Source organism: Carcharhinus amblyrhynchos, chromosome 16 (genome assembly GCF_965287045.1).
Source record: "Carcharhinus amblyrhynchos chromosome 16, sCarAmb.v2.hapA, whole genome shotgun sequence".
NCBI lineage: Eukaryota > Metazoa > Chordata > Chondrichthyes > Carcharhiniformes > Carcharhinidae > Carcharhinus > Carcharhinus amblyrhynchos.
The window spans coordinates 27,098,961-27,112,340 of record NC_137339.1 but is presented as its reverse complement, the minus strand read 5'-3'; the positions used below and the strand labels follow the sequence as shown (position 1 = coordinate 27,112,340).

The 13,380-nt window shown below is 40.6% G+C and overlaps 1 long non-coding RNA gene across 4 annotated transcripts in view; it reads left to right on the top strand.

Moving 5' to 3' along the window:
* Positions 1-595: 595 nt before the first annotated feature.
* LOC145353916 (uncharacterized) overlaps positions 596-13,380 on the top strand; it is a 58,908-nt gene continuing 46,123 nt past the window's right edge. For 3 of the 4 annotated variants that reach the window (XR_013888776.1, XR_013888777.1, XR_013888775.1), the window contains exons 1-4: positions 596-1,067; positions 3,119-3,252; positions 3,947-4,053; positions 11,854-11,931. This is a non-coding gene — a long non-coding RNA (uncharacterized LOC145353916). The remainder of the gene's footprint in view (positions 1,068-3,118; positions 3,253-3,946; positions 4,054-11,853; positions 11,932-13,380) is intronic. The other variant, XR_013888778.1, reaches the window with a different exon arrangement.

Genomic DNA, 13,380 nt, shown 5'->3' with positions numbered 1-13,380 from the left:
GCAGAGCAGGAGCCATACCAAGCTGTGATATAACCAGAAGGGATGCTTTCTATGGTGCATCTGTAAAAGTTGGTGAGAATCGTAGCTGACATGCCAAATTTCCTTAGACTTCTAAGAAAATAATGGTGTTGGTGGGCTTTCTTAACTATGGTGTCAGCATGGGGGGAACCAGAACAGGTTATTGGTGATCTAGACACCTAAAAACTTGAAGATCTCGACTCTTTTTTTTCATCCCCATTGATGTAGACAGGGGCATGTTCTCCTTTACGCTTCCTGAAGTCAATGACAATCTTCGTTTTGTTGACATTGAGGGAGAGATTATTGTTGCTGCATGAGTTCACCAGATTCTCTCTCTCTCCCTGCACTCTGTCTCATCATTGTTTGAGATCTGACCCAGTGTGGTGGTGTCGTCACCAAACTTGAAAATCAAATTGGAGGGGAATTTGGCCGCACGGTCATACATGTATAAGAAGTATACTAGGGGGCTGAGAACACAACCTTGTAGGGCACCGGTGTTGAGGATGATTGTGGAGGAGGTATTGTTGTCTATTCTTATTGATTGTGGTCTGTGAGTTAGAAAGTTCAGGATCCAGTCGTAGAGGAAGATGCCGAGGCCCAGGCCATGGAACTCGATGAGTTTTGTGGGAATAATGGTTTTGAAGGCTGAGTTTTAGTCAATAAATAGGAGTCTGCCATAGGTGTCTTTATTATCTAGGTGTTCCAGGGTTGAGTGCAGAGCTGGGGAAATGGCATCTGCTGTGGACCTGTTGTGGTGGTGGGCAAACTGTTAAGGATCCAGATAGTCTGGGAGGCTGGAACTGATTCATGCCATGACTAACCTTTCGAAGCACTTCATAATGATGGATGTTAAAGCCACCGGTCAATAGTCATTAAGGTATACTGCTTGGTTTTCCTTAGGTACCGGGATGATGGTCATCTTCTTGAAGCAGATAGCGACCTCAGGTTGTTGTAAAGAGACATTGAAGATGTCAGTGAATACCTCCGCCAGCTGATCCGCGCATATCTGAGTGCACGTCTGGGTACCCCATCCGGGCCAGTTGCTTTCCGTGGGTTGACCTTCAAGAAAGCTGCTGTGACATCTGCAATGGTGACCCCAAATACAGATTGAACCAGGGCTTTCAGGATTGAGGGCATGCTCTCGCTGACCTCGTGCTCAAAATGGGCATAGAATGCATATAGCTTCTCAATTCTGGTAACACCCTTGTAAATCATTTTGCACCTTCTTCAGTGTCTCTGCATACATTTTATAATATGGAGACCACAGTTATGCAGAGTACCCTAAGTACAGTTAATGAAGATTTGATTTAAGTTTAATATAACCTCTTTGTTTTATTCCAACAATAGGTTTCCACATCAAACATCAATTTATCTTGCCTCCAGGCATCGACAGTGCTCTCTAAATCACAATCATCCTCTGAAAATGCAGGATGTACTTTAGGTCCCAAATTACTAAAGTTAACACATCCGATCAGAAATCTGCAGAGTCCCCAGATAACAGAAAAAACATGAGGTTAAAATTCAACTTGGCAGGGGCACAAATGGAGTGGAGCAAATTAGCTACTCATTATTCACCACATTTTTGATTTGATTTAATTTATTATTGTCACATGTGTTAGCATACAGTGAAAAGTATTGTTTTTTTGTGCACTGTACAGACAAAGCATACCTTTCATAGAGAAGGAAAGGAGAGAGTGCAGAATATAGTGTTACAGTCATAGCTAGGGTGTAGAAAAAGATCAACTGAATGCGAGGTAGGTCCATTCAAAAGTCTGATGGCAGCAGGGAAGAGGTTGCTCTTGAGTCAGTTTGTATCTTTTTCTTGATAGAAGAAGGTAGAAGAAGGAGTGTCCTAGGTGCATGTGGTCCTTAATTATGCTGGCTGCTTTTCCAAGGCAGCGGGAAGTGTGGACAGAGTCAATGGATGGGAGGCTGGTTTGAGTGATGGACTGGGCTTCATTCACAACATTTTGTAGTTTCTTAATTGGCTTCAGTGGAAATTGAGATTGCCTATGATGTATAACTGACGGCCTATTCAATATCTTCCATCTTGCACCTCTACCAAAGTTGAATTTCATCCCCATTATTCCTGAAACCTGTATTGAGCTTCATTGGAATGATTCAAGGGAGGTCAAAGGGTCAGATCACGATCGAATTTGCGGATAGGGTTGATCTATCCAATGAAACAGCTACCTAGCCAGCCTTTTGTTTCCTCAGTATGGAGAAGGCCATACTGCGAACATTGAATATCATGAGCAAAAATAAATGAAATACATGTCAACTCCTATCAACTTGAAAGAGCATTTGCAAAAGTGGACACATAAACAGGCACCGTGTTTCTTGCGATTCATGGGAAGATTCCAGGAGAATGACAAGCGGAAGTCAGCCGGAATTCTCTGATCTCTTGCATCCTGCCACTGCTGCCAAGGAGAATGGAGAATTTGATGCTCAGTGAAACTCCATGCACAGCAGCGAGACTGGGGAATCCCAGCCGCTGGCAAAGTCAGAGAATTCGGGGCATAGAATGTTGGAAGAAGGGGCATCACTGATCACTTTGCAAAGCAGAGAGGCTCAGGAAAATGTGCTGTGGCGGGATTGTGTTATAGGTGCCAGAAATGATGAAAGATGATCTAGCAAATGTAAAGGTTGGTGGTATGGAAAGTGAGGCCAAGGAGAATCCTTCTCTATGGAATGTAGATTGTGGGGTTTGGGGGGGAGGGAGTGGAACAGCAGAAGCCAGGGAAATACAAAAGACATGGTCAAGTGTGGATGGGGAATCTCATTGGAGGGAAGAGAATGTTTCAGAAGCACTTGAATCATCAAAGAAAATGGAGAAGAACATACTGGAAGAAATGTTGATTATCAATGCAAGTAAAAATGAAATAATCTTTCACTTTTGAAGTGGCGTTATTCAACATTATGAAACATAAGTGAATGAGGAGAAAAGATTTCAAATAATCTTTGGCCTAGGACACATAGAGCTAACTATAATTAGAGCTAACTATAATTATAGTCTATATAGTACATTTGCTGTATATTGCAGGTTTATTTTTGTTAAGAAACTGATTTCTTTTATAACTTGTGTTATTTTGTTTGTTAGGTTTCCACATCCCACAAAATATTCTCCTTGCAAGAGTGTAAGCAAAAGATCTTTTTTGATCTCTTGCCAGTGATTCTCAATGTCCTGCTACAGATGGTTGGGGGAGTGTTAGCATTTCCATTGTCTCTCTGAAGGTCTGTTTTCCTCACATTTAATTATGCACATAGTGTTGTCAGAGTTCCTAATAATAGTGATAAAGCAAAAATGAAATTTGTTTTAGTGGAGTCAAACATTACATTTAGCAGTATATTGCAGCCCAGCACTAGTTTGCAAACTCCACCAGACTGAATATACAAGTCTGAATATTCAGGCAGCATGGTGGCACGGTGGTTAACACTGCTGCCTCACAGCGCCAGGGACCCAGGTTCAATTCCAGCTTCAGGTCACTGTCTGTGTGGAGTCTCCACTTTCTTCCCATGTCTGTGTAGATTTCCTCCAAGTGCCCCAGTTTCCTCTCACAGTCCAAAGATGTAAGGGTTAGGTTGACTGGCCATGCTAAATTGACCCTAGTGTCAGGGGATTCGCAGGGTAAATGTGTGCGGTTAAGGGAATAGGGCCTGAGTGGGATTGTGGTCAGGACAGATTCGGTGGGCTGAATGGCCTTCCTCTGTAGGCATTCTATGATTACTACCTGTGTAATTGCAATATTGGTACAATACTTAAAAGAACAACTCTAAATTTTCCATCTTTCTCTCCTTCTAAATTAATATTTTCATTTATTTATTATTTAATAGTTCCCTTACTGAGTTTCATTTACAATTATTATTTAGAATTACAGAATATCATTATTTAATAAATTAATGATGATCTGCACATAACTGTATCTAGATACTTTGACTGGAGTTTACGTAGACCTCTCCAATGGGAGAATGGTGGAACAACCAAGAGGGATGGTGCATATGGTGAAAAATGGTCGATCTTCCATTGAATTTATGGTGAGAGTTTGGGAGAACCATAAGTCTTTTAATGTGTCTCTTCAAGACAGATAAACTGGTTTGCATTCAAATGGAGAACCCAGGCAAGTATTGAGCAGGCTATTAAACTTGCTGAAAATGCAGTTCCAATGCCTTGACTACTCTAGAGACATCCTCCAATAGGTATCTTCATTATGTATAGTGGTGGTATGTTGCGCCTCTCACAACCTTGCAGCACAGATAGGAATGGAAAAATTATGATGACGACTCAACATCCCCAGAGGAAGAGGAGGAAGGCAATGATTAGCCAACAGATCACACCTATCCAGACATTCTGCTATATCTGCGGCTGTGAACCTTCTAGCCAAGAAAGAATATCAATACAATTTACTCAGCTTTTCATCATAAGACAACCCTCTAATCCCAGGTACCAACCTTATGAACCTATAGTGCAAGTATATCCATCCCTAAATATGGAGGTCAAAACTCCACACAGTACTCTGGGTGTTGCCTTACCAAAGCTCTGTACAATTGTAGCAAGACTGTTGGAGGTTGTGGACTCTGGCTAAAGTTTCCTGCTCTGAACTTTTTGCTCTTGCTTACTAACCAAGTTGGGAATATGAGTGTGTAGGACTGGGAGTCCAGCATGTTTAACTGAAACAAGGCCCTGCTATTCAGATTAACGGGCAGCAGACATTGTGTTATTGAGTGTGGTTTCAATGGCTCTGTTTGTTGGTTTGATATATATTTTTACCGAACAATTTAGTACCAGATGCTCAATGACCATGATACTGGTCCAAAACTAAGCTCACATGTTTATACATTTTTATTTGCCACTATGCTCCCCATAAATATTTCACCACAGTTCCTTTCAAAAATTTTTTGATATGCCAGTCTTCGCTGCTTTGTAAACTATTCAGTGTACTACTATTAACCCCATCTACAATTCCAGTACTTTTCTATGTGGAGCTAATTCTCAGAAATTAGCAACCTTGTATCTATTTTGTAGGTGCTAGGTAATCTATTAAGTCTAGATTCTCATTTCTACCTTCTTACATTTTTCCTTTGTTTCTTTGTTCTTGGTTTTTGAACTTCATTTTACACTAGTCTTTTAATTAACTTAATTTATTTCCTGCTGTTCTTATTTTCTTACAATTGAATGTTTATCTAAACATGCTTGAACCATCTAATCTAGTATCAATAAAGTAGATTACTCAGATGGAGAATAGAGGACTGTTTTATCTGTTTAGAAGAGAGGCTACAAAATATTTCAAATGTCCCCTGTTGAAGATGGCCTGTGTACACACCAGTGATCTCACACTATGTCAGGAAATATCCAGCATTAATCTTTGCAAAAATGTTGATGACTACCAGCAGACTGCAAGCATGTCACTGCTTGGTAGTCTAGGTTTGGAGTATTTCCGTCCTAACCATTTATGCAATTTATACATAGGCCAACACTTTGTAGAACTACACAATATATAAGTATTGTTTTGACAATGTGTTGGTCCCAAAGTGTGGAACAAGATTTTAAATTTATGGCTTTGAGTGTGAGAATGTTTATACATCTGATAGTGGTTTGAAAGCTCAGAAGTCTCTTCAACCTTTAAAAAAATGAATGAAAAGTAGTATTGTAGAGATATGAAACTATTAGAATAGAAGAAATCAAGTTAAATCAAAAATGGAAGCCAAGGATGCATAGGTACACGCTAGGAAAAAAATTCAGGTTTAGATGAGGGAACACTCCTTATAGTGTAGTTAACAGTCACTCCCTATAACCTGTATGTTTGATCAAGTTTTTGGTGTTATTATCTCACTATATAGTTTGATGTCAAATTGTATCTATTAATGTTCCTGGAAAGTGTCTTGAAACTTTTTTCTACAGTAAATACACTACATAAAAGCAGGTTGTTGTTGATGCGTTCTTTTCCTGACTGCAGTCGTCTGTCAAAAGCTGTTGAAAGGTTATGATTCAAGAGAAACAGTGGATTTGCCTATTCGACTGTTTTGTCTTGAAAGGGAAAAAGTGAAAGCACTGATCCCAGAACTAAGTAATGAATGTGTAAGAGCTATATCAGCACATATGACCATGGGGAGCATTTTGTTATGTGACACCTACCTCATTTTAATGAAGGATTACTTGTGCAAGGTGACTAATAAATAAAAATGCAGGAACACTGCATTTTCCTATCAGTGAGATGGCATTACCAGCTTCTTGGAAATTTGATCCTTCCACTCAAGTAAAGCAGGAATCATCATTCAGTGCTTTAACATGCGGGAAGTTAGCCCCTTGACTTTTAGAAGAAACAACTTGGGTGAGGTTCTCCAGTCACATTCGCTCAAAAGAGAATCCTGCCCAAGATCAATGGATCTTTGCATGGTCTGCCCCCCACCACCCGCTATGATTCCCATAGCAGGTGGGATGGGAGAATCCCCCCACCCCAGCAGCCAACAAAGACCTATTTTATTAACACAGATCTTTGATCATCTTTTTCCCTCTGCTTTCCCACTCTCCTCACCTAAAGAGCAAAGGCAGAATTTGACATCTCTATCATGGGGTAGAAAAATGTGGCAAGACATTCAAAGCTCCAGTGACTTTGGCAGGACTGGAAGATCCCACCAGCAGAGAGGGCTCTAAAATTCTGCCTCACGTGTAATGTCAGTCATGGCTTAGTGAAGCACAAAACCTCAGGTGGCTCTCCAGTACAGTGCTGAAGGAGAGCTGCACATTTTTCATTTGAGAGGCTGCCCAATGCCCTCTTATGTGGATGTAAAAGATCCCACAGCATAATTTTGAAAAAAGAGCTGGGGATTTCTCCCAACAAGTGTCCAGGCCTATATTTATTTCTCAACCAACACCAGACCAAATGATCATCATCACATTTCTGTGATTGATTTTGTGGTGGATAAAGTGACTTCCACCTTTCTACATTACAACAGTGAGTACATTTCATTGGTTGTGAAGTGCTTTAGAATGAGACTGTGAAAGGAACTATATTAGTGCAAGCCTCTCTTTCTTCAAGGCACAGACTTACCACAAAATAATCTTTGGGGAGTTTTTGCAGCCCTCTTAAATGGAAACAGGAATCCAGGATACTGCTGGAACATCGTTAACTTCATTAAGGGGAAGTCATGTTTGACAAATTTATTGGATTTCTACGAGGATGTGACTAGTGCAGTAGACAGAGGGGAACCGGTGGATGTGGTATTTTTAGATTTCCAAAAGGCATTTGATAAGGTGTCTCATAAAAGGTTGCTACAGAAGGTTAGGGTGCACGGAATTGGGGGTAAGGTGTTAGTGTGCATAGAGGATTGGCTGTCTAATAGGAAGCAGAGAGTTGGTATCAATGGGTACTATTCTGGTTGGTGGTTGATGACTAGTGGAGTGCCGCAGGTGCTGGGGCCTCAACTGTTTACCATTTATATAGATGATCTGGAGGAGGAGGCTGAGTGTAGGGTGACGAAATTTGCTGATGACACAAAGATGAGTGGAAAAGCAAATTGCGTGGAGGGTGTGGAAAGTCTGCAGAGAGATCTGGATAGGCTGAGCAAGAGGGCGAGGACCTGGCAGATGGAGTATAATGTTAACAAGTGTGAGGTTATCCACTTTGGCAGAAATAATAGTAGGAGGGATTATTACTTAAAAGGTGAAAAGCTGCAGCATGCTACGGTACAGAGGGACCTGGGGGTTCTTGTGCACGAGTCGCAAAAACCCAGTCTGCAGGTGCAGCAGGTGATCAAGAAGGCGAATGAAATATTGGCCTTCATAGTAAGGGGGATAGAATATAAAAGTAGGGATGTCTTGCTGCAACTGTACAGGATACTGGTGAGGCTGCAGCTGGAGTACTGTGTGCAGTTTTGTTCGCCGCACTTGCGGAAGGATATATTGGCCTTGGAGGGAGTGCAGAGGAGGTTCACTAGGCTGATATCGGAGATGAGAGGGTTGGACTATGAAGAGAGACTAAATAGACTGGGTCTGTACTTGTTGAAGTTGATGAGGTGGGATCTTATAGAGATGTATAAGATGATGAAGAGGATGGATAGGGTAGAGGTAGAGAGATTCTTCCCACTTAGAAAGGATAGCAGGACTAGAGGACACAGCCTCAAGATAAGGGGCGGGGGCAGTTTAGATCAGAGTTGAGGAGGAACTTCTTCACTCAAAGGGTGGTGAATCTCTGGAATTCTCTGCCCATTGGAGTGGTGGAGGCTACCTCGCTAAATATATTTAAGTCACGGGTAGATAGGTTTTTGACAGACAAGGGAATTAAGAGTTATGGGGAGAGAGCAGGAAAGTGGAACTGATCCACTTCAGATCAGCCATGATCTTATTGAATGGTGGGGCAGGCTCGAAGGTCTAGATGGCCTACTCCTGCTCCTATTTCTTATGTTCTTATTATAGAGTTGATTCCGTAAATTAGGATCGCATCCAACTGTGTTGGGAGCAGAACTTTACTACAGCACCCCAACGGTTCCAAAAGTGATGGCAACACTCTACTTATCTCAATTTAGAATGACTCACTTGCCAACCTGGACAGTGAGTGCAATCTGTTCTGTAGAGTTATCACTGCTGAGCCCAAGTCAGTTCTTAGCAAGCATTCACATGATTTTCTTTTTGAGGTGGCATTCATAGATAGAGATCAGGACTGAAAACTGGATTGATTTTTTTCCCTCCCTAGCCAAGGAAAACTATACCCCTTCTACCAGACCAAGCTCTACTGCTACTCTCCACCCCCAATCTGCCCCTGCCTTACACTCACAACCATCCAGTGCCTCATGATGGACATCTCGAGATGTTGTATGGGAGTTGGCTCATTAGGGATGGGTGGAGCTGCAGGTTATCTCAGCTGGAGAACTGACTCTTGTAATACTGACAATGCTAGGGTGCTGGGACAGATGAGAGTTTGATAGGCAAAGACACAGCGCCTGTGGAAAATTTGTTGCACATGGTTCACAAGGGCTCTAGGCAATATCCTTAGCCTCTTAACAACTCTTAAAAGCAATGCTTTCTAGATGTCAGGAAAGTGCATTATATTTAAAAACCATTTTGACCCCAATATTTGCTATAGAATGGTTTCAAAGTAGAGGTAGAAATTATGGTCTGGAAACTTGGGAATCTTAGGCCTATGGTTCCACACTTGGTAGCCTGTCTAACTGCTGTGCTGTAATGCATGGTGGTAACCAAAAAGGAGGTAGGCTTAGTGCTGGTTTGATCTGGCTGATTACTAGAGTGTAGAAGCCGGATTGAAAAACATAACTGGAAGCTGTCATTGTTGAACTAGTTGACAGATCTTAGGCAGCAGATATAGAGGAGATAGTTTATCATGGAGAAATTGGGGGTCAGGAGGAGACTGGGAGGAGTTGATGATTTTGTGGTTACATCATGGATCTTGGGCTTCCAGATTAGCTTATTTGACCTAGAGAAAACATTCCTGCTTCTCCTGATCCACAAGAAGTGCTATGAAAGCATTCACCTCATGGATCCAGCTTTATTCATTTTCTTTCACATGCTAGCTTTCCTGAAATAGAAACCTTGGTAAAATAGAGGTGTACAGGCTCATGAAAAGATTTCAATGACTGGCCCACCTGCTGTAAGTGGATTGGATTCCATCCCACATGTTTCCTCTGGTAAAACTGGAAATGAACTGTTCTGAAGCTGGTTATTTTGAAAAATAACTTGCTATCTAAGCATTCCCAGTTTAAATTCCTTCAGTTTAATCCCAGAAGGATTAAATTTGCCCCTTCAATTGCTGTTTCCACAAAAGCCCATGTTTGAGGTCATAAATCCATATCAGAAGATAGGGAACTTCAATCAACGCAGATGACATTTTCGTGCAACGCTGCTATTTCCAGGAGTGTCATTAGGCCATCAACAAAATTATCAAAAGTCAGTCCCAAGGTGACTTGTGAATGAGTGAAAATGGCAACAGTAACATAACTAAAAATACTATCCTAGAAATCATTATCACTGGTGTTAGTAGATGAGAATACTAACATCTTTCAATGACAGTCCTGTATTTTAATGCCTGTCATGTGTCTCTAATTTCTGTATCAAGTACACATTTTTCTTGTGTGCTATTTGGGTAATATGTAAGTACATTTATGATTGTGTTGTAATTAACAATGATTGTCAAGCTTTAAGTTCTACAATCCTGCATTCCCAGAAGTAAGTTCTGCTTGCAAAGTGCATGGGCTAGAGAATTAGGGCTACAATGTTATAGCATTACCTTCCAATTCCCAAGCTTGGCTCCACAATCAGAGCTTTGGAATTTGACATCATCTGCATGGAAGTTTATTGAAAATTATTATTCCATAATATCAAAACATACCTACCAGCTGCATTCTCATCCAAATCTTGTTCCCTCTTTAATTGGTACCCCTTTGTATGCATTGTTCTCCAAACAGTGAGATCATAAATAGAAAACCTTACAATTTGTACCTGAAGTTGAGAAATAAGCTTGAGTCCAGCTGTTGTCATGGAGCTATTGAGGATTATTTCCAACTTTGTCAGGAGCACTCATAATCTTTTCCACGTGCTGTTTTTATAAAGACAATCAACTCCCAATGTTTTCACCTAGTGACAAATTGAAATTCCCACATATCGTTTAAAATATTACATTAAAACAGCAATTGAAGTTAGTCGTCATGAGTTAATTAACTTCACATTATCCAAGGAAATGGAAGATAGCTCTCTCATTGTGTAAACAAAGGTACATGTGCACAAGCAATTTATTTTGTTTGCAATAATTTGAAAACTTTTTATTATTAATTCATGTGCCAATTCCTAACAGTCCTTTACAGTAGATGCCTTCTTGAACCATTCCAATCCATGTGGTGTTGATACACCACATCAGTGTTTTTGGGGAGGGAGTTCCAGGTTTTTGACCCAGCAATGACTGTGATGCAGCAATGTATTTCCAAATCAGGATTGTGTGTGTCTTAGAGGGGACTTGTAGATGGTAGTGTTCCATACATCTACTAGTCTTGTTATTTAAGGTGGTAGAGGTTGTCTGTTTGGAAGGTGCAGTTGTAGGAGCCTGGATATTTAGCTGCAATGCATCTTGCATATGGTATACACTGCTGCCACAGTGTGTTGGTGGTGGAGGGAGTAAATATTTAGGGTAGTGGATGAGTTGCTGGTCAGGTGGGCTTCTTTGTCAAGCTGCTTGAGTATTGTTGGAACTGCACTTATCCAGGAAAATATAGCATATTCCATCAATTCTGTGACTTGTTCCTTGTACACAGTTGAATGTTTAGGAAATCAGGAGATGAGCTATGCACAGCAGAATTCCCAGCCCCTACCTGCCCTTATAGCCTTTGTGTATATGTGGCTGGTCTAGTTATGTTCCCTTTTAGTTGTAACCCCAGGATGTTGATGGTATGAGATTCAGTGATGGCAATGCTGCTAAATGTCGCGAGGAGATGGTTAGGTTCTTAGTGGAGCTGCTCATTGCCTGACACTTATTGTGCATGAATGTTGCTTAAGCGAGGATTTACTGAATTAAACAGAAGTGCAAAATAGGCAGTGTTGCATTGGAAGTTTATTAAATGTCCCAGTGGATATTCAGTTTAATTGACATTTTTGGAGCTGGATATTGGGCCGTGTCTGTAACAGGCGATCAGCGCAATACCATCTGTTCTGCTGCACCAAAATGAATTTCTACTACAATGAGTACAGCTAATAACCATCCAGATTACTCATTAATCATACCGTTCTTTGCATCTGCTGGTATGAAGAGCAGTCTAGAGGGTGAAACCGACGCAATAATGGAAAAGCATAGCAAAAGGAGCAATGACTGATGGCAACTCTATTGTTTATTACAGGTATGAGCCCCAGAACCTAATTGAGAACAAACATAAATTAAATGCCTGCCTGACGTCTTCACCTTCATGTGACCGCAGGTAACTGGAGTTGTGCTCTAATCTGCTTATCACATTAGCTTTTCAATATGCGGAGCCAAAACAAGAGGACAATTTATCACTGAGACCAATGGTAATTTAAACGAAAACCCTATTTTCCAAACTACAAGTCATTCCTGATATCTACTGAGCTTATTTCTATATAAATGCACCAGATTACCAAGTAACAAGATCTACTACCTAAATATACTAGACCATTGAGCAACAGATTGGTTTAATTATTACCCAGTAATATCGCAGGACTTAGGTTCTTCTAATCAAGGTAGTTTTAAGTAGAGCTAATAAACGCACAAATATTTGCTTAGGGGAATTGCTAAACTCACAAACAGAACCAAAAGTATCCGCTTTGGGTGCAATCGGTAATCTGGGCACAAATTGTGCTCATTCTCAGAATTTACGTTATTGCTTTCTGTTCAAATTCATTTGCATTTTGTCAACTGTAAAATTTGTCACATACCAGCTCCATCAGGCAACGTTTGAAAATGTGCTTTTTTGGAAGTAAAAAAATCCTTGTTGCATTGAAGAGTTCCATTTTATTAATATTGCTAACAATGGATTTAAAAACAAAAATAACTATTTTTACTCAGAATATCTCGATCAGCACCTATAGCTAATCCAATTTTAATTAATTAAAATTGACTTTAAGAAAACAATCCTGAACCATTTACTAGGTTTAATATAAAGACAAAATATTGCAAATACTGGAATCTGAAATACAAGTAGAAAATGCTGGAGAAACTCAGCAGGTCTGACAGATTCTGTGTAGAGAGGGACCCTGACAAAGGGTCAACCAGACTCAAAACGTTGGGTCTATTCTCTCTCCATAGATGATGTCAGGCTCACTGAGCTTCACCAGCATTTTCCATTTTTATTTGCTAGTTTTGTTGGTTTAAGCTAGCCAGTTTCTGACTTAAAGGATGGGTTTTTACGGCCTTGCTTGTCCCAAAATCGTAAAATCCCACCCTAGGTCAATGGTCCCATGCTCTGCCCTCTCACCCACTCTGATTACTGTGGCGGATGAGTCGGTAAAATTCTGACCAAAAGTTTTCTTAAGGTGTCTTGCATCAAGAAATGTTTACATTTAAAGACCCTCTTCAAAGGACTGTAAATGAACGCTTTTAGTAGCAAGTGACCATGGTAATTATTTTGACCTGGGTTGTAGTCGGTTTTGTGAGTGGTGCTAGTTTCCAGTGCTATGTTTTTTAAACCACTGTAACAGGCGTGGAATATTGATGTGCACTGCATGTAATTTCTGCTTGAAATTCTTCACTCTCTTGTGCTGATTCAGCAAACTTAGGCAAATTGCATTGAAAAAAAACCCAGGACAACCTCACAGAAACTCCAGGCCACCACATCTAATTACAACTATCTATTCACTTTCTATCACGATCCATCCAGCCATTTAAAAACCATATCAGCCTGTTGGATAGA